The following is a 27848-nucleotide window of genomic DNA, read 5'->3' as shown; positions in this document are numbered from 1 at the left end:
CCCCCCCCCCCCCCCCCCCTTGGGATTTAAACTCAATGTGAAGTTAATTTTCAGGAAAAGTCATCATTTGTGTTTTTTTCTCTCCACAGTCCTCACACCTTATCTTTAACAATTCCCAAATACAGTGTTAAAAATGCTTCACAGGTTTTTATTTCAGAAGGACAGAGGACTGAAGGCGCCGTTACCAGAGCTTCTATTTTTATGCGGACCTGCTGTTTTTTTTACAGTAGGGCGCGACTGCCGACAGAGCAGGAGGATTTCTGCTCCGTCCCATTTTCATTGTTCGTTTTTCGCTCCCGTACGTGGACATTTGGTGCCGTAATCCTGTCCCTTGGCTGCTCTGTTTGAGGTTGAGATTCTAATTTAATTTGGTCGCCTCGTGACTTTACGAGGCTGTGGCTATAAACCATACACGGATGAGTAATAATGTCAGAAATATGCTTTAAAAATGATGAATTCAGTATTTGTTAATGCTTAACTAATGCTTCATAGCAGGGGCGTCAAACTCATTTTAGTTCAGGGGCCATATCCTCCCAGTTAGTTCTGCAGTGGGCTGGACCAGGACATTAATACCGTCATAATGTAGAAATCATGCCAACTAAAAACATTTTAATGTGTTTTATAGTGAAAAAAGTCAAATTACATTATGGAAACATTTACATCTCTAAACTGTCCTTTTAAAAATGTGAATAACATGAACAAACATGAAAAAACTGAAATTTTATTAAGAAGAATAAGTGCAATTTTAACTCTAGTCTGCTTCTGCAAATACACAAAAATATTTTAGTACTGGGAGAATATTAGTAAAATTACTCTAACTTCTTTTAGGATTTGATTTGATTTATTTATTTATTTATTTCAAACATGCAAAAAAGACAAAAAAAAAAAAAAACCAACGTAAAACAAAATAAAACATTTAAATGGACAGAATCTGTCTTCAAGCACATACAAGTCTGAATTTTGCATAGTCAAAAAGGAGTGGGAGGAAGTATAAACTTCAGTATAAACAAGGGCATTTCTAATTTTTTATAGTTTTTTGTGAAAGGCTAGTTTGTAAATGTACACAATTTCATGTAATTTCACTTTTTTACACTAAAACAAAAAGGATTAAAGCTGCAAACAGCATTGGGCGGGACCTCGCACCGTACATTCTGCCTCCTGTGCATTCCGCCTCCCATATGTTCCGCCTCCCATACGTTCCGCCTCCCGTGCGTTCCGCCTCCCATACGTTCCGCCTCCCGTGTGTTCCGCCTCCCATACGTTCCGCCTCCCGTGTGTTCCGCCTCCCATACGTTCCGCCTCCTGTACATTCCGCCCACCGTACGTTCCGCCTCCCATGCATTCCCATGCAACAAACTAAAAGAGAAATTAGAATTTTTTATCTTCGCCTGTTTTTTTTTCAGCTGGATTAATGATGATATGTATAAATTAATTGTTCGTGTCGGAGATTTTTAATAGCGTATATTTCCCCCCACAAAGATTAAAAATCATGTTTGAACATTAAAGTTTGCACTAAAATACACTTTTGGTGTACTTTTATTAACATTAGGGTCTAAACTTTGAGCAAAAGTTAAAAAAAAAACATCCATTGTCCTGATTTATTATATTTTTATAGTAGATGAATATTAACCCTTTCATGCACAGTGGTCACTCCAGTGGTCACTCCAGTGGTCACTTCAGTGGACAGTTCTTCTCCAGTTGTTCTCTTGTATATTCATGGCTTTTGTTGTTTTAGTTCCATATCAGCCAACACAGTGGACACTTATGCACCATCCCATAATAATACACTGACATTCAGACCAGTACTGTCACTGTGCTGTTCTAGATAAACCTGATCTGCACTGACATGTTTGAGTGGAAATTACTTGTTTTTTGTCAGACACAAAGGGTTTTTTGCAGGTTATCTCCATGAAGTGAGTAATAACTAGCATTAGAATATGTTCAAATGTGAGAAAACATCAGATTAGCTGCATTAAAAATGTTTTTATTTCATTGTTTTCACATTAGTTTCTTACAAAAGAGGATCAGGGCCAGAATTCTGACTTTAAACCCAGAATTCTGACTTTTTTTCCTCAGAATTCTGACTTTTTTTCTCAGAATTCTGACTTTTTTCCTCAGAATTCTGACTTTTAACCAAGAGTTCTGACTTTTTTCCCTCAGAATTCTGACTTTTTTTCCTCAGAATTCTGACTTTTTTCCTCAGAATTATGACTTTAAACCCAGAATTCTGACTTTTTTTCCTCAGAATTCTGACTTTTAACTCAGAATTCTGACATTAATCTCAGAATCCTAACTTTTTTCTCCGAATTCTGACTTTTTTTCTCCGAATTCTGACTTTAAACTCAGAGTTCTGATATTAATCTCAGAATCCTGACTTTTTTCTCCAAACTCTGACTTTTTCTCTGAATTCTGACTTCAATTTCTGAATTCTGACTTTTTTTCTCATAATAATAATAAGAAGAAAAATATATTTGACCTTATTTTATTTATTTATTTATTTTTTTTCCAGTGGCTTTAATCCTCTTCTGTACTTTCTGATTTTGGATTTTAAACACACAGTTCTTTACTTCAAAAATTAAATGCATGAACATTTTTGTAACTCCATGAAAAAAAAAAAAAATTGATCGCATTGTTTTTCCTTCATGTGCAAGGAGGAATAAAAACACTCAAGAAAAAAATCTTTACTAAGGTTCTCATAATCCATGCATGAAAGGGTTAATATAATTTTTTCGGCCGCGGGCTGATGGGGCTAAAGATAGTGTAGTTTTTACATTTCACACATTCATCCTATGGGCTGGATTGGACCCTTTGGCGGGCTGGATTTGGCCCCGGGCCGCATGTTTGACACCTGTGCTTCATAGTGTGTACTTATTATAAAGTGTTACCAAAATGTCACGTAAGGGTTAAAACTATACTCAGATATTTGACATAAAAGCAGATCTTTACGTAGACGTTCAGACATGACTGATGTGTCCACACTAAAAAAAACAAAACAAAGTCATCTCTGTAAAAGTTTCTCGTCTGCATTTTGAAGTCCCATGCATTGTTGACTTTCCAAACCATCAAATATTCATATCTGGCTTCAGCGACTGGATCATAAAAGTGTCATGGCTGTGATGTTGCTGCAGAGGCATAATGTCTGAATCTACATTTGTAGGCTTTGATGGGAGCAATAACAACGCAGGCAGAACTGCTGCTTCGGCACCAACAACAGACGCTGCAGATTGCACCCGGCCATATATTTTATTTTTAATCACGCAAAGCCCCCGGGCCTAACGACCAAAACAAAATGCTACATCAACGATAATGATAATGGCGATCATGATTAAGAAAGCAAAGCGCTAGTAAAAGTGTAAAAGAGTCGTGCGCTGACAGGAACCGCCTTTACTGTCCATATGGTCGACTGGTGAACCCCATAAGTCACCGAAGCAAACGGCACAGAAACCAACCTGAGAGGAGCCAGGAGGAAGAGGAGGGACAAAACTAAAGTGTACGATAACCTTTACTTAAGTATGAAGGAGCGATCAGAGAGGAGCAGCAGAGGAGGACAAAAAAAAATACAATAACGTTCACTTAAATATGAAGGACCAATCAGAGAACTACGGTGGCCCAGAGGTGCAACAGCCCAAAATATTATCCACTATAAGAAAAAAAGAGAACAAATCAATCAGAAAAAATCACCCACTGTAAGAAAAAAAGAGAACAGCCCAAAATTATATCCACTATAAGAAAAAAAGAGAACAGCCCAAAAAATCATCCACTGTAAGAAAAAAAGAGAACAGCCCAAAATTATATCCACTATAAGAAAAAAAGAGAACAGCCCAAAAAATCATCCACTGTAAGAAAAAAAGAGAACAGCCCAAAATTATATCCACTATAAGAAAAAAAGAGAACAGCCCAAAATTATATCCACTATAAGAAAAAAAGAGAACAGCCCAAAAAATTATCCACTATAAGAAAAAAAGAGAACAGCCCAAAAAATTATCCACTATAAGAAAAAAAGAGAACAGCCCAAAAAAATATCCACTCTAAGAAAAAAGAGAACAGCCCAAAATTATATCCACTATAAGAAAAAAAAAGAGAACAGCCAAAAAAATTATCTACTGGCCCAAAAAAATATCCACTATAAGAAAAAAACAGAGAACAGCCCAAAAAATTATCCACTATAAGGAAAAAAGAGAACAGCCCAAAAAAATTATCTACTATAAGAAAAAAGAAAAAAGCCCAAAAAATTATCCACTAGCCCCAAAAAATTATCCACTATTAGAAAAAAAATAGAAAACTGCTCAAAAAATTATCCACTAGCCCAAATAATTATCTGCAATAAGAAAAACATTATATATTTCTAAAATATGTTTATTTTTAGCGCATCGACTTCTGCTTTTGGTGGGTTACCTCGTTAGCATTAGCCACATTAGCTGAAGGCCTTAAAATTTTTCAGCCTCTGCTTTTATTTTGTGTGGTGGCCTTAATTTATAAGCAAGAGACCTTTGGGTAAACAGTGCCCCCTTAATTAAAAAGGTGGAGGATGTTCTTTTTTTTTTATAGCGGATAATTTTTTTGGCTGTTCTCTGTTTTTTTCTTATACTGAATAATTTTTTGGGCTGTTCTCTTTTTTTTCTTACAGTGGAAAATATTTTGGGCTGTTATCTTTGGTTTTTCTTATAGTGGATAATTTTTTGGGCTGGTTTTTTTTTTTTTTTTTTTTTTTTTTTTTATAGTGGATAATATTTTGTGCTGTTGCACCTCTGGGCCACCACAGAGAACAGCAGCAGAGGAGTTAAAAAAACAAAGTATACAATAAAATTCACTTAAATATGACGGACCAATCAGAGAAGAGCAGATTCAGAGTTCAGTAAATAAAGTAAATAATAACAACAACAACATGTTTTACAGCTCAGACACATGGACTGAAGTAAACACATTTAGTCAGACTATTACATCTGTCATCTGGATATTTGGTTTTATTATTATTTTTATTTATTTAGTTTTGTTTTTTTGTTTTTCTTTTCATCAATTTTAGTCGGTTCAACAATTTTGTATATTTTCTTAACTTTTTATTTTTGTGTTGTGTTTCATACATATTGTTTGTGCTGCTGCACATTTAAATTTCTCCTCTGGAGGATCAAAAAAGTTTATCTTATCTGCTTTTATCTTATCTTATCTTGTCTTATCTTAACTTATTTTATCTTATTTTATTTAATCTTCTCTTATCTTATTTAGTCTGATCTTATCTTGTCTTTTTTCTTCTCTTATTTAATTTCATCCTATTTTATCGTATTTTATCGTATTTTATTTTATTTTTTCTTATTTTATCTTGTCTTCTCTAATCTTATTTTATCTAATCTTAACTGATCTGCTCTTCTCTTTCTCTTTCTTTTTCTCTTTCTCTTTCTCCTTATCCTTATCCTTATCTTTATCTTTATCTTTACTATATCTTTATCTTTCTCTTTATCCTTATCTTTCTCTTTCTCCTTATCCTTATCTTTATCTTTATCTTTATCTTTATTTTTATCTTTATCTTTATCTTTATCTTTATTTTTATCTTTATCTTTATCTTTATCTCTATCTTTACTATATCTTTATCTTGATCTTTATCTTGATCTTGATCTTTATCCTTATCCTTATCCTTATCCTTATCCTTATCCTTATCTTTATCTTTATCCCTATCTTTACTTTATCCTTATCCTTATCCTTATCCTTATCCTTATCCTTATCCTTATCCTTATCCTTATCCTTATCCTTATCTTTATCTTTATCCCTATCTTTACTTTATCCTTATCCTTATCCTTATCCTTATCCTTATCCTTATCTTTACTTTATCCTTATCCTTATCCTTATCTTTATCTTTATCCCTATCTTTACTTTATCCTTATCCTTATCCTTATCCTTATCCTTATCCTTATCCTTATCCTTATCCTTATCTTTATCTTTATCCCTATCTTTACTTTATCCTTATCCTTATCCTTATCCTTATCCTTATCCTTATCCTTATCCTTATCCTTATCCTTATCCTTATCCTTATCTTAACACCCCTTTCCCTTTCCCTTTCCCTCTGCCTCTGTTTCTCTTTTTAAACTCACTGCTGTCACGTTGACACTCACACCAGTCCAATCTTACTTATTTCCTCACACAGGAAATTGATCAGGAATCAATCAGGGAATCAATAGAGAATTGGACCGACCTGCAGCCTTGGTAATGGTATTGGTATCAATAGTTTGATCAATTCTCCTCCTTTGTCCTTCCGATTGAGAAAAGGCAGAAAAAACAGCAGATCAATGGGATCAGTTAGCTCAGATTATGTTCGCTGTTCAGTGGTGACGTTTTATTCAGACGCATTTATTTAAATGCACGTTCACATCCTGATGGTCACTGTTCACACTGTCTGCACAGCCCATCAAAAAATACATAAATACATAAATAAATAAATAAATAAATAAATAAATAAATAAATAAGAAAATTAATAATAATAATGATAATAATAATAATAATAATAATAATAATAATAATAAATAAACGTCTGCACAGCCCTGGGTTTATGCATCCTCATCCTCATCCTCAGTTATTGAACATATATCAGACTGTTCATCAGACACTTTTGTATAATATAGTTGATTTTATGCAGTGTGCAAAATATTTTTTGTCACTGTCCATTTATTATTATTATTATTATTATTATTATTATTATTATTATTATTGTTATTATTGTTATTATTATTATTATTATTGTTATTGTTGTTATTATTATTATTATTATTATTATTATTATTATTATTATTATTATTATTATCATTATTATTACTATTGCCTCTGCCAAGGAATTTATGTTTTCATTGGGGTTTGTCTGTTTGTTTGTTTGTTTGTCTTTCATTTTGTGTGTTTTTTGTTTGTGTGTGTGTTTTTTTGTTTGTTTGTTTATTTGTCTTTCATTTTGTGTGTTTTTGTATGTTTGTTTTTTTTTTGTTTGTCTGTCTGTTTGTTCATCTGTCTTTAGCAAGATAACTCAAAAAGTTATGGACAAATTTTCATTAAATTTTCAGGAAATGTTTGTGTGTGTGTGTGTGTGTGTGTGTGTGTATGTGTGTGTGTGTGTGTGTGTGTGTGTATACATGTATATGTATATTTTGTCTATTGTCTTTTTTTTCTCGTGATTTTTGTCTATTGTCATCTATTCATTCCCCCCCACATGGCTATTGGTTTGTTTGTTTGTTTGTTTGTTTGTTTGTTTGTTAGTAAGATAACTCAAAAAGTTATGGATGGATTTTCAGTAAATTTTCAGGAAATGTTGATCCTGGCACAAGGAAGACATGGTTAAATTTTCTTTTTTTGGGGGGGGGGGGGGGGCAGATCTGTGTTGGCGGAGGTCTGTGCTCTCTGAGTGCTTCTCTTTTTGCTTATTGTGTTTTTATTTCTGTTGTCTTGTAGTTTCTCGTTGTGATTTTGTAAGTAAAAATAAAACTGATTAATTTTTTAAAAAATGAATGAATGAATGAATGAATGAATGAATTTTTGGTTTGGTTTGTACATCAGTCATTGCACTTAGTACAATAATTATGATAAACATAAAATCCAAAGAAGGAATCGGCTATAGAAGCAAAAGCTTCTTTTTTATCCTGTCCTTTTCATCTGATACACCACTTATCTTCAGTTAAATACGTACACCATCAAACATTCACACCATAAACAGAAAAAAAAAAAAAAAAAATCAACAACAAAAACACATCTACCATCTCAGTTTAATTTTCCTAAATATTTTTAAACTTAAGGCATTTTTTTTTTTATTATTTCAAATTCTACATTTCCATAAACATGTACTTATACATAAGGAACCACACAGACCAAATATATGCAAACAAATTATACAACAAACCTACAAACCAGTTAAACCCCCAAAAAGAAGAAAAAACCCCAAAAACAAACCAAAATAACACAAGATAAAATAGGATAAATAATCAAATCAATTTTTATTTATATAGCACCAAATCATAACAAAAGTTATGTTAAATGTTATCCACTCTCCTTTACAACACTCAAATACTCTTAAGGTTTTTTTTTAAACTTTGCCAAATCAGTGAATAACTTAAATTCATCATCGGGTCCATTCCATGTGTTTTTTTAGATATTTCCATCTTAAATGCTCTTGTTTTTTCAGTGTGGATAAAACAGTCAGACCTTCATGGTCCAGATAAACCTGTTTCTTTAGCGAACACACACGACAGTAAAACGGTTTGAATGTTGACTCTTCCTGCTCATTCAGCTTTAATATCCCTGCATTCATCAGTGATGGAGACCACTGTGTTCCCAAAGACAAAAGGATATGCAACCCCCCCCCCCCGACAGGAGGTGTTTGATATGCTAAAGGCTCCTGATAAATGGTATTAACTCTGGCCAGGTGCTTTCCAGCATGTGAATAAAAAGGGAATGTGAGAAAACAACAAAATCATCAGTAACTGAGAGAAGAAAAAAAAAAGGTGAAATGAGGCGAGACACACAAGGGCATTTTATAAAGACCGACGCAACGGAGGAAAATCTACAACCCCCCCCCCCACACACACACACGCACACACACACACACACACACACCCATCCCACCCGGTGGTATCAGCCCCTCATCTGTGCGGTATCTCCTGCACACCAGAGTCAGGAGCTGCACCTCCACCTCCACCTCCAGCGTCTGCATACAAATAGACTATTACATTTCCCCAGACTATGGAGACCAGCGCCAAGCCAGCATGTTCTCAACACACTTACAAGTTCCTCCCAGTGCCCTTTGGATTCGAATATTTATGGCCTAAAGTGTGTGTGTGTGTGTGTGTGTGTGTGTGTGTGTGTTAGGAGAGTTAATGGAATGAACTGGATCAGAGGAGGACGGACCCGACTTGTGTAACAAACTAATACACTCAGAAAAAGGCTCGGGCTTGGGTTCCATTTCCCCTGGAACTGGGCTGAAGGTGGAGCGTTGGAGAAACTCTGGTTCTCACAGCCTTCATGGCAGGGGTGTCAAACTCACTTCAGTTCAGCGGTCACATTAGGGGGGTCCAAAAACAAAAAATATGTCAGATTTTCTGGATTCGAACCCTGCATTTGGTTCCATATCTGGCCAAATTACTTTGGTCCAAATTTTATGCAAATTAATTAATATTTAGAGGCAAAATGAAGAAAGACGAAAAAGAATAAAAAAATAAATTAGAGGTTGCACAAGTAGGGATGGGACTCGAGAACCGGTTCCCAGTAGCTCGATTCCTTGGAATCGTTTGCCTGTCTGCTAAACGATTCCGCCTTCGTTGTGCATGTGCGATGACGTCAGACGTACGCTGCTTTGTTTTGGTCAGAACGTAGACAACATGGTGTTGAGGCAGAAACGGACTAAACAGACCACACCAGGTCCACTGGAACACTGTCAAAGGTTACAATTAAAACACCATTTAAAAACACAATTAAAATACAATTAAAATTCCATTTTAAAATCCAATAAAATACAATTAAGATAACATTTAAAAATACAATAAAATACAGTAAAAATACAATTACAAAACAAAACATAATAAATACATACAGTAGTTTTTTTTCATATAACTAAATTCATATCCAGTATATTTGAAAGCTTTCTGAAACCAGTTGGTGTCATTTCAAAGGGGGGGGGGGGGGGGGGGGTTCAGGGCTTCATAGGCCCCCCAGGTCTACATCCGGCCCTGCCTTCCCCGCTCCTCGCTGAGCTCCTGTCGATAGAAAATTACCATGTAACACTTGGTTCTTTTGTCTGATTGAAGCGGAGGTTGGACGGTCGATCGGGGCTGAATATCAATAACACGCCCCTGAAACACTCAGCACTTTAAGAGCGAGCCGGCGTTTCCGTCTTCATGGATGGACTTGAAAGATGAGAGGGTCCTTTCAGATCCTCCACTTCTACACCCAGGTCCTCAGACTGTAGAACTGTAGAGGAAACACTGACGTGGGTTCGGTTTCTACGTTCTTGCTTATCAAAGCGTTTGTTGTGAGACAGAAACCAAACCACATATTGACCAAATTATACGCCCCATACATATTATACATTCCATACATATTATACATTCCATACATATTATACATTCCATACATATTATACATTCCATACATATTATATGGTCCATATATGAACATATGTTAATACCACAGGAGTTCTGTCTATGACTGAGGAGCATCGATCTGACCACAGACACAGAGGATGGACGAAGACCAGACGGGAAACTGGTCACAATATACTGTACATATATATATATATATATATATATATATGATTATTTGTAATTTTAAAATTCAATAAAAAATAATGAAAACACAATAAATGCATACAGTCATAGAATTAAAGGCATATACAGTATATTTGAAAACTTTCTGAAACCAGCTAGTGTCATTTCAAAGGGTGGGGGGGGAGGGGGTGGGGGTGGGGGGTTCATATAGCCTTGCCTCATTATATCCTTCTATGACGTCATTGCACTGGTTCATTTGGTTTGATTTTGGAACTCATCTAATCATCTACTTTCATCTGAGGAAGAAAAGTCTGCCATTGAACTTTAGTGAAATATTGCTGTTTCTAAACTATGTGGACATAAATATTGGGACACATCATGTGGATTTGGTAAATGAAGCCCAGCTGACCGGGGGGTGGGGGGGGTGGGGACCACTCACCTGTAGCGTCGGGGTGGGGGTCCAGTCCAGTGATCTGCCGCTCCATGGGAGGGGGGGTTGGTCACGGATCACAGGATCTGCATCCGTATCCGAGCTGCCGCGGTCCAGCTCGGTCTGGTCCTAGCAGGGACCCAGTTGGCATCAGGACCCCCCCCCCATGCGCTTTGGGAGCCACTAGCCTCATTAATTCCACCTCCTACTGTGTGAATCTGTACCGTTACCATGAGCGCCGCCGCTGACTTTGAATCTATATCTTTATTTATACATTCTGATGTGAACGCCACACTTCACAAAAGCTGAAGAACTCGTGTCAAAAATGGAATTCATTAGCGCCAACATCCACGAGAAAAGTAGCAGAACTAACAACGGGGGAAACGTCTTCAAACAGTATCATCCCAAATCTTCCACCGACTATGAGTAAAACCATCTGTGCCCTTCATATTCCAACAAAGACCTTAAAATATACATGGATATATATCACACATAAAATATACATGGATATATATCACACATACCACACATACTACATATACTACATATACCACATATAGTACACACATATCACACATAGCATATATATCACACATATCACACGTCACACATATTACATATACCATATATATCACATCTATCATATATATTACATATATCACACATATCACATATATTACATCTGTGACATATAGCATATATATCACATATCACATATACCACATATATCACATATATCACACACATCACATATATCACATATATCACCTATATCACATGTGCCATATATACCATCCATGTCACATATATCACACACGTCACATATATCACCTATATCACACATATCACATATACCATATATACCATACATATCACATATATCACATATATCACATGTACCATATATACCATACATATCACATATATCATATATATCACCTATATCACACATATCACATATATCATATATATCATCGCTGCCTCATAATAAAACCCATTCTCTTTTCTCAGGTTAAGAGTCTCATATTTGTTTGTTTTAAGGTTAAGGAGTAATTTCAAGGAATCCCAAATGGAATTCATGAGCTCAAACATCTACTGGAAAAGTAGCAGAACTAACAACGGGGGAAATGTCCTCAAACAATATCATCCCAAATCTTCCTGCGACTATGAATAAAACTATCTGTATCCTTCATATTCCAAGAAAGACATTAACATATGAGTCTAAACCGAAATGTAAATGAGTGTCGGCAGTAAATGCTAAAATCTACCCATTGATTCTCCGGGCTACGTCTGCGCTAATGATCTGCCCACAATGTTTCAGACTAATTCCAACACCGACGGCACTCAGGTCACCCGATCAGGGAGCCCACGGAATCGCTGGATGGTGACAATTACAGCAAATTGCTCAAATAACTGCTCTATGCAACTGTGAATGTAGTCGCTAACGTCATGAGAAAATGCTTGATTTTTGCTGCTAAGAGACGCCATAATAAGAGGACTGACGCTTTTCAGTGTCAGGTTGAATTAACAGCTGATTGTGTTGAGTTTTTTTTTTTTTTTTTCCGGAAAAGGTCAGAAAGAAAGAATGTTGAACCAATGAGGTGGTTTAGTTTGATCCATTCAAACACAACGTTGGTTTGTAATTAGTTAAGAGGTGCGCTAGAGTTCTGGGAAAATGTCGGATTCCACCTTTAGCTTAGATGTTTTCAGGGTCGAAAGGAACATAGATATTTATTTGTCATTTTTTGTCTTTGATGAGAAAATACAGAGAATAATATTATGATAAACAGCGATAGATCATTTAACCTTTTAACACCAAACGTAACATATTTGATCCAGGACTTTAAAAGCTCAGTGTTCGTTCACCAGAGGCCAGTCCAGTGCAAACTGATGGCACCAAGTTACATTCTATGTGACGTTAGTTTATTGCATTTAGCGTGCTATACGTACGCATTTTCATCCTTTGTGTGTGTGTTATTTAACGCCATTTGATGGTGTGTCAATGTGCTAGCTGCTAATGGCGCTAATCGCTAATCATGCTAATCGCTAACCGTAAACCTAACCCTAACCTTAAACCTAACCCTAATCACTACCATAAATGCTAATTGTGCTAATCGCTAACCTTAACCCTAAACCTAACCATAAACACTAATTGGGCTAATCGCTAACCCTAACCTTAAACCTAACCCTAATCACTAATCATGCTAATTGCTAACCCTAAACCTAACCATAAATGCTAATCATGCGAATCGCTAACTCTAACTCTAACCCTAACTCTAACTCTAACCCTAACTGTAATCGTTAATCGTGCTAATTGTGCTAACTGTAAACCTAACCCTAACCCTAACTGTAATCGTTAATCGTGCTAATTGTGCTAACTGTAAACCTAACCCTAACCCTAACTGTAATCGTTAATCGTGCTAATTGTGCTAACTGTAAACCTAACCCTATCCCTAAACCTAACCATAATTGCTAATCGTGGTAATCGCTAACTCTAACTCTAACCCTAACCCTAACCCTAACTGTAATCGTTAATCGTGCTAATTGTGCTAACTGTAAACCTAACCCTAACCCTAACTGTAATCGTTAATCGTGCTAATTGTGCTAACTGTAAACCTAACCCTAACCCTAACTGTAATTATTAATCGTGCTAATCGCTAACTCAACCCTAACCCTAATCCTAGTCTCGTACAGATAACAGGCCAATTAAAAGTGGTGTTATCCGTCTGTCGTCCATGACATCCTGTTGTCACTACAGACTGTCGTTAATGAGGAAGGAGGAAGAAGTGGGACCATTAGGAAAGGAATGAACATCTGTTCCACATGTTTGTGTTCGATTATGTTTTTGTTCTTTTGTTCAAAAATAATCATCTTTGAGCCTTATGTGGCAAAAAAGACGGTGAAAGGTGAACGTCTCCTGGAATCAAAACTAAAGGGGGTGGAGTCAGATACTGTATGTCCTCCTGTTTTTTGCTGATGTATAAATACACTCAGATTAAACTGTGTGGATGGAAGTGGACAGATGTGTCCCCATAACCCACTGAGGTCTGAGCTGGACCAAACCCTGGACCAAACCCTGGACCAAACCCTGGACCAAACCCTGGACCGGTCTGGTCTCAGGGCCAACTCTGAACATCTGACAAACAATGCAAATGGAAGTGAACATCTGAAAAAGAGTGTGGTCCCACACCACGGGGCCCCTTCAGGGGGTTTCCACGGAGACGTCAGCGCAGATTGAGAGTTCGCAGAGAAGTTCAGCCGTCGGCCTGAGGCCCCGAGGAACTTCCTGTCTGGAGTCGTACAAGTCCAGTATAAGTCCTGTAACACTGACACAAACCTGCATCTGGAACTGGAAACACAGAACCCACTGAGTTCCATGACTGACAGGAGGAGGGGTTTGGGCTTATTATGGGATGGAGGACATGACAACACATGACAACCAATAAGACAAAACAAAAACATAAACTAAGGATGTATTCAATATTATGTGTGTGTGTGTGTGTGTGTGTGTGTGTGTGTGTGTGTGTGTGTGTGTGTGTGCGTGTGTGGATGTGTGTGTGTGTGTGTGTATGTGTGCGTGCGTGTGTGTGTGTATGTGTGTATGTGTGTGTGAGTGTGTGCATGTGTGCATATGTATGTGTGTGTATGTGGGTGGGGGGTGGTACTGATTTTTAAACTTATATGTAAAGCACTTTGAGCTACATCCTCAATGTATGAAAAGTGTTATATAAATAAAGATTGACTGATTGATTGATTGATTGATAATAGTTATCCCATAAAGGTACTAACAAACAAACAAACAAACACACACACAAAGTAAAGTGGTCCCACTACCTCCTGGCAGAGGTCATGAGTTCCACAGCCTTGACTGTAGAATTTTTACACTTTGCAGATTCATTCCATGGGCCGGATTAGAACCTTTGGTGGGCCACATCTGGGCCCCAGGCCACATGTTTGACCCCACTGCTGTACTCAGTTCAGCACATCAGTAATGTTGTCGAGAGAAGTCTGAGAAGGCATCCAGACCTTGATCAAATTGTCCTTATTTCTTACTTGGATGCTTTAACTACACTGAAGTAGTACTTGTATCAGCAGAGTACACACACACACACACACACACATGCATGCACGCACACACACACACACACACACACACACACACACACAGACAAACACACACTTACTTTCCTCAAGGGCAGGACCAATAGCCCACCAGAGTGCGGTGTGTGGATCAGATCGCTGTGGCATATTACTGGGACTAATTTACCAGCGGCAGTGGGGGGGTGGGGGGTGGGGGTGGGGGTGGGGTGGGTGTGTGTGTGTGTGTGTGGGGGTGTTAGTGCTGAGTGGACACAGCTCAGTGGTGGATCCGGGGCCAGGGCTGGGACCCCTGGGCGACACACAACCGACACGAGTAAGGAGCTGAGGCAGCGGAAAAGTCCACACACACACACACACACACACACACACACACACACACACACACACACACACACACACACACTCCTGCAGTTTCCCACCGTCGTCTGTCACCGTGTCGTCAGGCAGGAGGCGGGTGCGTGTCAAGGATATGCCACCCTCATGTGCCAGCTGCAGCTCCCATCCACACCGGAGCTTCTTCTGGTTTTTTTGTTGTTTTTTTTCCTTTTTTTTCTCCTCTGTTTTTTTTTTTTTTTTTTTTGGCATCTGTCGCCTCTCGCTCCTCGCGCATGTCCATGTCCATGCTGTGTTGTCCCCCTCTTCAATGACAAGGGCATCCCATAGCGCCAGATGGACCTCCCACCTAGACAACCTACGCCCGCTTCAGAAAAGTTTACCTTGTCACAGGTTGGAAAAAAAACAAACGGCGTTTCCCCTCCACCACTCGAACAAACACATGCTGCTCATGCTGGGTTTCCAGAAGCCCTGTGTAGTCACAACACACACACACACACACACACACACACACAGTGAAGTGTTCAAATATCCAAACACACACACATTCACACTGATGCACGAAGACACATTTCAACTCATTCAATTTCAATTTTCAATTTTTTTTTTTTTAACCCTTTAAACCCTAACGTATCAGCGGTGACACGTTCTGAATGTATCCCCCTGAGACACAGCAATGCAAAAGTTTGACAGTTTTACTTAAAAAAAAAAAATAAATCTGTCCGTTGCAAAGGACTTTCCGTTAAAAAATAAATAAATAAAAATAATTTTAAAAATGTATCTGAAAAAAAAAAAAAAAGGCAATAACATGTTGAAAAAACTAAATAAAATGATCAAAATACTGAACAAAAATTAAGGAAAATTAATTAAATAGTCAAAAATTGAACCAGATCAGCCAAAGTAATCAATAAAATAAACAAAATGTATTAAAAAAAAAAAAAAAAATCAGCAAAAAGAACAAAATAATTTACAAACTGAACAAAATTGAAGAAATCTGTTGAAATAATTGGTGTAAAATACAGTTCTTCATCTTTTCATGGTCATCAGATATGACCATATTTGGACGTTCAGAGGCTCCATAGTTACCGTGGAAACACCGTCATCTTCTACAACATTGATTCCCCAGTAAAACCCATGGAGTTGGATCAACGACAGTGGACGGACACACTGGGTTTATGTTCAGTTAATGATGGATTTGACTGAAAAAGTCCCTTTTCTTTGGTTTTACATGTAGTTGAGTTTGAAGGACAGTTAAAGTCTCAATAAATCTCATTTAAATCAGAAGTTTGGTGGCTTTTACAGATAATAACCATGTTAAAATCACACATTTCTTCCATATAAACAGATTTTTTTTTTTTTTTTTGCATTTTTTTGTTCATTTTAGGAGGAAAATGATCTTGTTTAGTACAAAAGCAGAAGTTCTAAAAGTAAATTTAAAAGCAATTTTGTTTATTTGTTCACCAGAAACTAAAACAATCAACTGATCTAAACTGTTTACCTGTTGATCCAATAATTGGTGTAAAATCCAGTTCTTCATCTTTTCATGGTCACCAGATATGACCATATTTGGATGTTCAGAGGCTCCGTGGTTACCGTGGAAACACTGTCATCTTCTACAATATTGATTCACCAGTAAAACCCATGGAGTTGGATCAATGACAGTGGAGAAAATGAACAAAAATGAAGAAAAATAAGGTACAAAATGAAAAAATAAGCAAAAATTGAGTAAAATAAAGTAAAAGAATTATAAAAGTAATAACAAAATGAGCAAAAACAGACAAAGTGATGACTAAAAGGAATAAAAATCAACAATAAATCAACAAATAATAAGTAATATTAACACTATGTGCCACAAAAGAAATATGTGTAAATAACTGGTGTAAAATACAGTTCTTCATCTTTTGCATCTGTTGCTTATGCAGTTTCTAATCAGGACAATTGTTAAATGTAAAAATAAAAGCTAAAACTTTCCCTTTCCTTGGTTTCAGGATATGGTTTATTTAAATATTCATATAAATTCAACCATTTGTTCAATCGTTAAATTTCCAGTCGTGTTGGTAGAACAGACCTTGTTCTTTCCATAGACATCTGAGCATGCTCAGTTCACCCCCACCACCCGTGGAATGGGGGTAAAACACAGAGCAGTGAGTGAGACTGACTCACTGTAAAAAGAGACGGTTTAATAAAAACCCTAAAGCTCATCTAACTTTACTCAACGATGTTCTGGGGCACTTGAAGCTCGAAAAAATACAATACTCCCTAAAGGATGAAGTAGGCATATTTAATTCAACATGGCAACCATTCATCGACTATTATATTCAAATGCATTTAAAAAAAAACAGAGCATGTAACATCCTCCGTGTGTTTTTTGTTTGTTTGTTTTTTCTCCTGTTGTTGCTTTGTTTTGTCTTGTTTGGTTTGGTGTGTATGTTATGTGTGTATTTATTTGTTCACTCACTCATATTCCTCTTTCCCCTTTGGGAACTTCCCATTGTCCCTTGTTTGAAATGTACTTGAATTTGGAAAAAAAACATAAAAAGATAAAAAAAAAAAAAAACAAATAAAAAAAAAGACTGTTTGGGCTTTTTTTTTTTGAAACACTGTTTTCTTGTGTTTTTTGTTTGTTTTGTTTTGTTTTGTTTTTTTTACTTTTTGACACCTGGTTGGACTCCAAAAAGAAGTTACATGATTAAAACTCAGTGAAAACACAGTAAGTAAGTAAATAAATAAATAAATAAATAAATAAATAAAGGAAGGAAGATCACTGCAACACTGCAAATAATTGTAAAAACAAAAAAAAAACACACAAAAAAAACCCCACTAAGAAAACGGTGCAAAAAAAAAAAACAAGAAAAAAGCCCAAATCATTGTTTTTTTCAATATTCTACCTGTTACTGCATGGACACATTGATTTTAGCTTCATTTTAGTTACATTTTTTGCTTACTTTTCACATGATATATTACTTTTTACTAGTAAAATAAACTAAACTTGTGTCTTTTAGTGTTTGCTCAGTCCTATATGACATCACAATAACAAACATCCCCATGGTTTGTATAGGGAAACCCTTCAGCACCATGGACAGAGATTCACACAAAATACTGAAAAATAAGCATTAACATGAAAATGAAATGGAAATGCAGGTTAAAAAAAAGTCCAAATCATCTGTTTTTCAATATTCTACCTGTCACTGCATGGACACAGTTACATCTTTGCTTATTTTTCACGTGATATAGTATTGTTTAAAGCAGTTTTTGCTAGTATAGTAAACTAAACTAAACTAAACTTCCTTGTGTCTTTCAGTGTTTGCTCAGTCCTGTATGACGTTACAATAACAAACGTCCCTATGGTTTATGTAGGGAAACCCTTCAGCACCATGGACAGAGACAGCATCCACACAAACCACTGAAAAATGAGCATTAGCACAAAAATGAAATGGAAATGCGGGTAAAAAAAACCAAAAAACAATTCATTGTATTTTTCAGTATTCTACCTATTAATGCATGGAGACACTGATTTTAACTTTATTTTAGTTAAATTTTTGCTTTTTTATGCGATACAGTATTTTTTTTAACTACTTTTTGCCAGTAACTAAACAAAACAAAACTAAACTTATTTGCATATTTTAGTGTTTGCTCAGTCCTGTATGACATTAGAATTACAATTGTCCCTATGGTTTGTATAGAGAAACCCTTCAGCACCATGGACAGAGACAGCATCCACACAAAACACTGAAAAATGAGCATTAACGTGAAAATGAAATGGAATTTCAGGTTAAAAAATGAAAAAAAAAAAAAAGCCCCTCAGGTTTTGATCCTTTTTCAGGTTCTTACAGGCAACAAGATCTAACTCTAACACTGCATGAAAATTTAACTCTAACTACTGAATTCCAAAACTCATCCTAGTTTTGCATTCGTAACACTACATAGACACATGCTGACCTTCACCGAATTTACAATCTTAAGAAAAGAATATTAGCTAAATACACAGTACTGAGCAAAAGCCTCCCTTAGCTCTTTATTCAAATACAATAGAATGAATAATACTGAGCAAAGAATTAAAAACTTACAAAAAATATAAACTTGCTTCTATAGGAAGTAGTCAGTATTTAGCATGATGTCATGGGCACATGACCAAAAGTGTGTTGAATGGTGTAAAACACTGCAATATTTAGTTTCATTACAAAGGAATGTGACACTAAACACCAGATGCTTCAGTCTCTGTGTCTGAATGTGTCTGTACATGAACATAAAACAACAAACTTCCTTGTGTCTTTTAGTGTTTGCTCAGTCCTGTATGACATTAAAACAACAAACGTCCCTATGGTTTATATAGGGAAACCCTTCAGCACCATGGACAGAGACAGCATCCACACAAACCACTGAAAAATGAGCATTAACAAGAAAATGAAATAGAAATGTGGGTAAAAAAAAACAAAAAACAAAAAAACAAGTCATCGTATTTTTCAGTATTCTACCTATTACTGCATGGAGACACTGATTTTAACTTCATTTTAGTTAAATTTTTGCCTTTTTTTCACGTGATACAGTATTTTTTTAAACTACTTTTTACCAGTAAACTAAAGAAAACTAAACTTATTTGCATCTTTCAGTGTTTGCCCAGTCTTGTATGACATTACAATAACAAACATGCCTATGGTTTGTATAGGGAAACACTTCAGCACCATGGACAGAGACAGCATCCACACAAACCACTGAAAAATGAGCATTAACAAGAAAATGAAATAGAAATGTGGGTAAAAAAAACAAAAAACAAAAAAACAAGTCATCGTATTTTTCAGTATTCTACCTATTACTGCATGGAGACACTGATTTTAACTTCATTTTAGTTAAATTTTTGCCTTTTTTTCACGTGATACAGTATTTTTTTAAACTACTTTTTACCAGTAAACTAAAGAAAACTAAACTTATTTGCATCTTTCAGTGTTTGCCCAGTCTTGTATGACATTACAATAACAAACATGCCTATGGTTTGTATAGGGAAACACTTCAGCACCATGGACAGAGACAGCATCCACACAAACCACTGAAAAATGAGCATTAACAAGAAAATGAAATAGAAATGTGGGTAAAAAAAACAAAAAACAAAAAAACAAGTCATCGTATTTTTCAGTATTCTACATATTAATGCATGGAGACACTGATTTTCACTTCCTTTAACTTAATTTTTTGCTTTTTTTCACGTGATACAGTATTTTTTTAACTAGTTTTTACCAGTAAACTAAACAAAACTAAACTTTTTTGCATCTTTTAGCGATTACTCAGTCCTGTATGACATTAGAATTACAATCGTCCCTTAGGTTTGTATAGGGAAACCCTTCAGCACCATAGACAGAGACAGCTTCCACACAAAACACTGAAAACGAGCATTAACGTGAAAATGAAATTGAAACACAGGTAGAAGAAACAAACAAACAAAACTCAAATCATTGTATTTTTCAATATTCGACCTGTTACTGCATGGACACACTGATTTTATGATTTTAACTTCATTTTCGTTAAGTTTTTGCTTATTTTTCAGGTGATATAGTAGGTTTTTTTAACTTGTTTTTACTAAATAAACTTGAATTAAACTTACTTGCGTCTTTTAGTGTTTGCTCAGTCCTGTATGACATTACAATAACAAACATCCCTATGGTTTGTATAGGGAAACCCTTCAGCACCATGGACAGTGACAGCATCCACACAAAACACTGAAAAATGAGCATTAACGTGAAAATGAAATGGAAATGCAGACAGAAGAAACAAACAAACAAACAAAAAAATCAACGTATTTTTCAATATTCTACCTAGTACTGCCTGGACACTGATTTTAACTTCATTTTTGTTAAAGTTTTGCTTCTTTTTCCATGTGATATAGTATTTTTTTAACTAGTGGTTTGTATGGGGAAACCCTTCAGCACCATGGACAGCGACAGCATCCACACAAAACACTGAAAAATGAGCATTAACACAAAAATGAAATGGAAATGCTTTTACTACAAGAACTAACTCTAACACTGCATGAAAATTTAACTCTAAAGACTGGATTTCTCACATTAAAATCAAACTCATGCTACTTTTGCACTTGTAAAACTAAATCAACAGAAAACCAACTGTAATAGACTGGACTGTATGTTCCATTCTGTTTCTGCAGTTTGTGTTTAAAACATCCTCATGTTCATAAATACCATCCCATCACCTGAGGTCAGTGTCAGTGTGGAAACATACCCATGTGCAGACTCTGCATACGCTGGTATTCACTATTCAACACATGTATCCTCTGTAGGAAATGTGTTAAAGGTCATCATGTAAATTATTGAAAGGAAAAGTCACGAAACAGAAATGAATACGTTAAATAATATGTAACCCAGGTCTTCTTACCAATTTTGAAATTATTTATCATATGATTTCCAAAATGCAACTGGAAGTCTTGTCACTGATTGTGTTTATTTATCTGTTTTTTGTTTTTGTTTTTTTATTGTTGTTTTGCCTGTGCCTGTGTAATGGAGTTAATGTATGTAGTCTAGGATTCCACTTGTCATCACACACTGTTTTATTGTGTTAATTACAATTTTATTTTAGATACATTGAACACCACACCCCTGCAAACTAGGGTTGTGCACCCCAGGGAGATAGCAGCAGTTTTGCTATGCTTTCTACCTAGTGAGTACACACATGATGGTCCCGTCATTATTCTACTTTTTTTATGTCATATTTGAATGATTGTTATGTACCGTTGTGTTTGTGTAATGATTGGCTTCCTGTTGGTTGAGCATGTTTTTTTTGAATGGCAATATTCTTTATGTATGTTCATGGTCTGATTGTGGTGTTAGCTAACTGTGATTTTTTTTTTTTTTTTTTTTTTTTTTGAGCTTGACAGTATGAAAACAGACAGTTTTTCATGAGACTTATATTATTTTTTCTGCCAGAATAAACAGCCAAGAAAGAAAGAGAGAAAGAGAGAGGATCGTGTTTTGGCAACTTATTCTCAATGCACACGTACAGCCGCTACACCTGCACAATCTGCGTGGCCGGAAACTGTCACGGTATCGCAAAATTAGAGCATAAACCAGAGGCATAAAACAGAAGTAGTGGCAACATGCTCCCTCTGCAGTGGTAGAGATGAAACCTTAGAACACTTATTTTTTTTATGTCCTGCATCACACTGTTGTTGGTCAGACAGAAAAAATTGGATTTCACTAAAAATTAATGATATTCCATGTTTTTAATTATATCATATTATTTTTTATATGGATAATTTGGCCTCATCTGTTTCAGATATCATTAATATAATTGTATTATTCTTAAAAAGCCAGTGTATCTCTGTTAGAGGGGTACATCTGTGGAATAATCTGGAGCAAAACTTAAAAGTGTCTTCTTTAATCTGTGCATTTAAAAGGACGTATAAATCCACTATAATAACAAAATACAGAACATTAGAAGTACGCATGAAATAAGATACTATAGTTAATTGGTTATCATGATGAGAAGATACTATCATATTTATTGATCATTGTATTTGGAGTAAATATTTAAAGTGGATATGTATTATAGTTCATATTAAAAATGGTTGATTATTGCTAATCTGATTGTGTATGAGGTGACTAAAAAAAAGATGTATATGAATGGTTTTTATGGATGTTTTGTGTTATTGTAAAAAATATACAGAGAAAAATGTGTGTTAACAAAGCAAAGGAGGCGGATCTAGTTTGATTATTAGTTTGTAAAAAAGGGGTGGAGTCAATAAGTTATACTTCTTCCCATTCCTTTTCAAGCGCAAAAAAATTGTATTTATTTATTTGTTTTGACCATGTTGTATGATTCTTTGTTATTTGATGATTCTATGTGCTCGAAATAAAACTACTACTACTACTATTATTGAGTAAATATCATACCCACTGTGCAAAATGGAGAAATAACAAGCCCTCCTTTTCTGGATTTACAAACAAATTAAAAATGTTTGTCTTGTCCCTAAGAAAATTAGAAAAAAAAAAAAAAAAAATTGAAATGAAAATAAGCCAGAACATTGCTCATTACTTATTATTTTAATTTAAATAAGTTTTCTCTGTTGCATCTCTGCTCCTTTAATTTAAAATGCTTAATGATTTGCACTGTATTGTATTTGCATGTATTTCTGCTCTTGCCTACATATCCTCATGATTTATGTTCATTTGTATTACTATATTATTATCCTCATTGAGAGTTTGTATTTTTTTCACAAGTTCAATTAAAAAAAAAAAAAAAAAAAAAAAATCTGAATGTGACTGTTTCCTGTTCCAGTCCACACAGATAAAAGTGCCTCATAAACTCTGAAAACCCTTTGATCTCATAAATAAATGTCACTCACCTTCAGTCTGAACTGAAAAAAAAACAACAAAAAAAAAAAAAACAGAAGTAGTAGCAACAGGTAGAGGAAGTAAGAGAGAGAGAAGACGGTAGCGTGTGCTGTGGCGTGGACAGTAGTGATGGGACTGTTGGTTCTTTGAAGGGAGTCGTTCAATCAGGAGTCGTTCACTGAAAAGAGTCGTTCAACAGACTGGCTCTGTTATGTTTTTTGCATTATTTTGAAACACCAATGTTTGAATGACTAAATATGTTACATGTGATGACTGACATTCCATTTTAAAGGTGTTTAATTGGCGCGGCAGTAAATATTATCTTACTGTAAAAAAGAATGGTTAGTTCAAATGTGTGGGTTAAATCCATGACATGAGAGGTGACATTAGACAAATGATGGAACTGGAGCAAAAACATCCCAGTACATTATGTGGACTAGTCTGTCGAATAAAAATGAAGAAGAAAATAAAACATTTTCTGATGAAATAACATTTTATTCTCCTCAAAACAAGAACAATAAATGTGTGTAAACATACAGAAAAAATGCACAAAACACAAAAGCCATTTATCATCGCAATCACTTAAATACCTTAACAACTGCAGTGCATTTTCCTCAGTGACGTTAAATTGACAGGCGAGCGGACACTCCCTCCTTAAAAAAATAAATAAGTAAACAAATAAATTAACGGCTCTTTACAAAGACTCAGTTCCCATCGTTCATTTCAAAGAGCCGTTCAAAAGATTCAATTCGTTCGTGAACGTCACATCACTAGCGGACGGCAAACATGGAGTCAGAGAGCTGGTAACTCCCCTCCTGTTTAAGCACTGATCTGCACCACATGTATATTCCTGGACAGTTGAATGTACAGATGTGTTTTCTGCTACAGTTACAAAGATCTACTGAGGATGAGAGAGAGGGAAAAGAAAGGAGAAGTGAACTGAACTCCTGGACTGGTGAGTTGTATTGCTGTTGCCGTTAGCTTGTTGCTATTGTTCTTTGTATTTCAGTGCTCTGCTCTGATTGCCGCTGCTATTTGTTGCCTAACGTGTCTATATATCTGTAAAATGCATGGACTTGGTGTATTTAACTGTGCCACGGTCACTAGTTAGCGCTTAGCATTAGCGTTAGCTTCGTAGCTGCTAGCATTAGCATGCTAAACCGGAAGTGCTATCCGCTGAACCGGAAGTACTATCCGTAATCGCTAAAACCTGTTTAATGTTTACTATGGACAAAAGTGACCATGCATTGGAAATGTTAATTAAGTTTTGTGTATTTACAGTGAAATTATGCACTTTGGATTACTTTGGATAAGGAATTTGATGTCAAAACTGGATACAGCTGTAGATTTGTGATTTATTTGTGATTTATTTGAATTTCTTCAGTTTGATTAACCTTATCAAAGAGTGAATGTAATTAAAGTCGGCCTTGTGTCATCCAGACCAGGTTTTGGAGGATTATTGTTTCAAAAATAATCTCAACATGATTAAAGTACATGATCAGTGAATTAATTATAGGAAAATACCTGATTTTCACTAAAACTAGAGAGGATAATGTTATAGTAAATGGTGATAAAATCACTAAATAAAGGTTTAATGCAGAGGAAAATACTCATTTAGGAGCTGACATAAAAGTAGCCCTGGGTCTTTAAGGGTTAAATCAGGAGAACAGTGCTAAATATTTTCCATTCTTGTTTTTCTGTCTGCCAGAGGTTGTGCTCCTTTTTTTCCTTCGGCTTCTTGCTTTAAATCGCTGTAAATCCTTCTAATTGCCACCTTTCGTGCTCATATTTAAGAGCCCAGGCTGTTCCTGTGATTCCGGCTGTGCTTTGGTGAAGTTCATGGAGCTTTAGGACGTCTGTCGGATACTTCCGTCACTTCCACACAGACGTTAACCTCAGCTGTGCTCAAACTCCTGCGTCAGTATTAAAACACATACAGTGGATTTCAGATCCTCTAATTGGGGGTGGGGGGCTTAATATCAAATACCGCATTAGCCCCGATTTTCTGATGCACCAAGATGTTCTAAGCACTCCTGTGTAATTTTTTTGAAATTTTCGTTCAACCCCCCACCCCGAAAATTACTTTTTAACTCTGAAAATCGCAACTTTCCCAGCTTCTCCACTCTTTTGTCCAGTGCAGTGTATAAATATGTTCGTGATGGGCCATTTAATGGTCTTGTAAGTGCCATATTGTATCATAAGAGTACTTTGTACTCTGAAAAGTCTAATGTCAAGGTCATGTTGAAGGTTAAAGGTCACCAAAATGCCTAGTTTTTTCAAAAATTCAGACCATTCTGACATTTTATCACATCTGTCCTCAGTTCTCTGCCCTCTGGTTTCCTGGTGGGACCCCCCAAGGCCTTTGACCCTTTCAAAGCCACTTTACAGACTAAATATTGTAACTTGTACGTTCCATTTGAATTTGCTGCCATTTGTGTGGCGGGAAACACTAGCACACATTTAAGTGGAAATCACAAACACTTTATTCATTCATTCATTCATTCATTCATTTTCTGAACCCACTTTATCCTCACTCGGTTGCTTGGAGCCTATCCCAGCTACTTATGGGTGAAGGCGGGGTTCACCCTGGACATGTGACCAGTTCATCTCAGGGCTGAACATATAGAGACAAACAATCACTGTCACATTCACATTTCGATGAACCCATGAACCTATCAGTGCATGTGTTTGGATGGTGGGAGGAGCCAGAGTACCAGAGAGAACCCACACAGACACAGGGAGAACATGTAAACTCCACATAGAAAGGTCCCACCCCCGTGGACTGGTGTTGGAAACGAACCCTTCTGTCTGTGAGGCTCCAGGTCTATCCACTCCACCACTGTGTCGCCCACAACAGGACATATACATGTAAATGTCACAGTCATGTGAAACTACCATTTGTTCTTTTTGACATATCTGTATGGAGAATACATGAGTAAACAGTTGTGTTTAATGTGTCTGATTGAATGTCAGTTGTTTGTGGTCAGTACATGTGTTCTGAGGAGAGAACCTGAGCCCAACATTTGGAAGAACCCACATGAACAGCTTCATTCCATCAAATATGCATTTGGGAACATTTGGGTGACCTTTGACCTATAACTGGACCTTGACACTACACCTTTTGTAGTGCACAGCACTCTGAAGACATGACATGTCTCACAAAAAAAACATTTAGGGCCCAGCATGAGCAGATTGACACATTGTACTTTATCAAAAGTGAAGAAGGTTTGAAAGTTGACAAAAACCCCACATTTCCAGGGTTGAAAAAGTAATTTTCGGGGTAGGGGGAGGTTTTTGGGCTTAATTTGAAATTTTTTGCATTATTGTATTCCAAAGACTTGGGAACATTAGAAAATCTGGGCTAAAGTTGAATCTGAAAATTTTCCTGAAATAAGCCCCCCCCCCCACCTACTCTAATGTGTTGGTCATAGTTTGGATCTAAACACACGTCTGTTTCCTGTGTTTGTTCTTCAGCAGCTGCTTTAGACAGAACCAATAAAAGACAAACACTGAGAATTAGATTTAAATGTTAACGACCACAACAAACACACAAAATACTTGAATTATTACAGTGTAACTTATTTTTACCCTTTAACCCCTGACGTGTCTGTGATGACACATTCCGAATGTATGATTTATTTTAAATATTCATATCAATTCAACCGTTTACTCAACAGTTAAATTTACGGTCGTGATGGTAGAATAAACCTTGTTCTTTCCATAGACATCTGAGCATGCTCAGTTTAAGCCCCAGTAATGAGGAGGACTACTGCCATCAGAAAAAGCTTGGTGTAATAGAACAGATGTGTTTGTGCTAATGTCATTTACTGATCGTGTTTTCGTCTCTGAACCTAAACATTGATGTAACTCCGCCTCGGCGTCACGTCGGCGTGCCCGTTGATTTGCCGTCTTTATCTTCTCAGTGTGTTGTCACATTTCTCGCCGTGCTTGTAATTGCAGCCGGTCCTTGTCCACGCAACACCTCGCATACCGATCAGCAGTCGAAGATATGATGGAGCATGTTGCCGTGTCTGCGTTTAAGTCATATATCCATTCATTGTTGAGGATGGTTTTTCCCGCTGCGAGCCGGAGGTTTGGTGATTTCACACGAGTAGATCCCCGCTGTCACTGTGGTGAACCGAAGGAAAACACACCCTGCACCGGCACATTAGGCCTAAACGAAGCCTTAATTAGTTACAGCGGAGATAGTTTCAGGTCAGGATGTACGGTTTGGGTTTGCAGCGGTGGGGGGGGGGCTGGGGACTGTACCTCAGTGGGAGGTGCAGAGACTCACAGTGAGAAGAACTGGGTAAATGGGTGCCATGGGCCTGAGACCGGTACTGCAGGTTCATACAGGTGTTCATGGACTCCCACCTGGATGAGCTGTCCTCTTATGGAGTAAAGGCCCCCCCCCGTTG

The sequence above is a fragment of the Sphaeramia orbicularis genome, chromosome 18 (genome assembly GCF_902148855.1).
Source record: "Sphaeramia orbicularis chromosome 18, fSphaOr1.1, whole genome shotgun sequence".
Lineage (NCBI taxonomy): Eukaryota > Metazoa > Chordata > Actinopteri > Kurtiformes > Apogonidae > Sphaeramia > Sphaeramia orbicularis.
Note: the sequence above shows the minus strand (reverse complement) of the source record.